Genomic DNA, 2488 nt, shown 5'->3' with positions numbered 1-2488 from the left:
AATCTGATTGGCTGGGGCAGATGAAACCAACCAATCAGGACGCAGCGTGGGCTCCACATGTGTCAGAACCACTGTTACAGAGAAACATCTGAAGCAGCAGCTCCTTTCATATGTTTCTTCATGCAGCGAAGAAGAATCCAGATCAGACTAAACCAGGACAGCGACTGCCAGCTGAAGACGAGTCTGTGTTGAGAAGGACCTGAGGTTTGATTCAGAACAGTAACACAACGTTCAAAGTTATCTACTCTTTTTAAATCTTGTTACATGTTTCAGAGAACACTCAGATGTAACATTTCTCTAATGTTCATAATAATCAAATGGAACGTTCCTTTAACGTTCACAAAACCAAGAATAAAAATTTAAAAAAATTAATGGGAATGTGTTCAAAATGCTTTTAGATCATATTTTTATCGTTAGCTGTGTGTGCAGTAATTCATGACACTCTGTGATCTGTATCAGAAATGACAGATAATAAAAGTGTACTAATCCTATTTTTGATTCTTGTTATTATCTGTTTTCACCTGTGTTCAGTTTGTGCTTCTGATCCTCGTATGTGTGAACACACCTGGCAATAAAGCTCTTCTGATAGTAATGATATTAGAAGAGAAAGATTAAATGTAGATTTATGTATTTGGATTTCATAAAAAAATTCCATTAATTTAATATGATTCATATTTGTCAGTCACATAAATGTAAATGCATGATGACCAAGTTTATATATTTATCATAAATATATCCAGTTTGATTCAATCTTATACATTTTCATTAAATATTGCTTATTTAACATTTAGCTATATTTTAACCATTTACTTTTAACTCAATAAATGTACAGTAGCTGTAATAGCAATGAACAGATTAATGCTGATTCTATTTAAATAAATGCATTTAAAAATATGGATATTTGACTAAAATCGAATGGATAATAATAAAATATGCCATGATTTGTCAACTGCAGAAATCTGACCGGTTTCATTTCTCTGTGACTTACATTAGGCCTAAATATTTTAACCAAATTTCTTTTTGTTTTTTGTAGAGAGAACTAAAGCCAGACTCCTGCTGATCCAGATGGACCTGTGGAGATCTTCATTTCCTGAAGGACCGCTGAGTGTCCTGAACACACACACACACACACACACACTCTCACTGACACACACGCACACTCTCACTGACAGACACACACACACACTCACACTCACACACACACACACACTCTGTCTGAAACACACACACGCACACACGCGCACACACACACACACACTCTGTCTGAAACACACACGCGCACACACACACAAACACACTCTCTCTCTCAAACACACACACACACACACACACACACGTCGAGGTGGTCTGTGTGTCAGCGGTGGCTCGTGTGATGATTGACAGTCATGTGACCTGCAGATGTTTAATGGCAGCACATGCTCACAGTGAACAGCTGATCTGTCAGTTACACACATGATCTCATAATCATAACAATCATAATCCAGACGAGCCGTGAAGCTCATCATGTTCCTCACACACACACACACACACACACATCACCAGCTGGACACCAGGACATGAGCACTGACTCACTAACAGACCACTAGACTTCAGATAGAGTTCAACTCTAAACAGAGACCGATATGAGATGAGCCTCCGATCAGGAAACCACCAGCAGACTGTGTGATGATGATGATGATGAGGAAGACTTTCACAAATAAACTTGATACAGTGTTTTCTCATGAAACCCAGTGAAGCTCTCACACAAAATATTAAAAATGAATAAACTTTTTTCTTTTAAACGTGCATTTATATAATTAATTGTATCTGTATGCAGTTATTGCCCTTTGTTAATTTTAGACACAGTTCCTTCATATTATTTACACATTTTCAAATATGAATTGTCATTTTGGGATTATTTTTGATGTTGTTGACGTTCAGTAGAAGTGTGAGTCAGGAAACCCATGCACTGCATCCAGACACAACCGAGACGCTCAGATCAGAAGTCTCCCGTCTACACATTAAACCTAAACGCTCACATATCTATCATCATATATCATCCTTGAATCAGGAGACATCCACCCGACGCAGAAGCTCATCTGTGCTGGAAAACAAGACGAAGACTCAGATTTCTAGTCAAGCTTTTTGTAAAATGAATAATGAAGATCAGACTGAATTTGTGTTTTCTCTGAAGTGTTGCTAAAACAAGACACTGAGATTGAGCGACACACTGAAGTGTTTCCTGCAGACGCTAGTGAGCACACTACCTAGTGCTCTTCAGAGTGCTCGTGTACGTCCTGACACACAGCTGGTGAAGCGCTGGTCATGTGACGTGTGTCTGGGGCAGAACTACAGATCATGTGACCAGTTACACAGTTAACCCTTCGTGAGTCTCTAGTGATGCTGCACACATAAATAACACAGAGTTCATCACGTCAGTTCAGCTTCGTCTTCAGTCCGTCCTTCAGCTCTGATGAAGAATTAACCCTTCGTACGACCTTCATCAGCT

The sequence above is a fragment of the Carassius auratus genome, chromosome 36, assembly GCF_003368295.1.
Source record: "Carassius auratus strain Wakin chromosome 36, ASM336829v1, whole genome shotgun sequence".
Taxonomy (NCBI): domain Eukaryota; kingdom Metazoa; phylum Chordata; class Actinopteri; order Cypriniformes; family Cyprinidae; genus Carassius; species Carassius auratus.
This window is presented reverse-complemented; position numbering follows the sequence as displayed.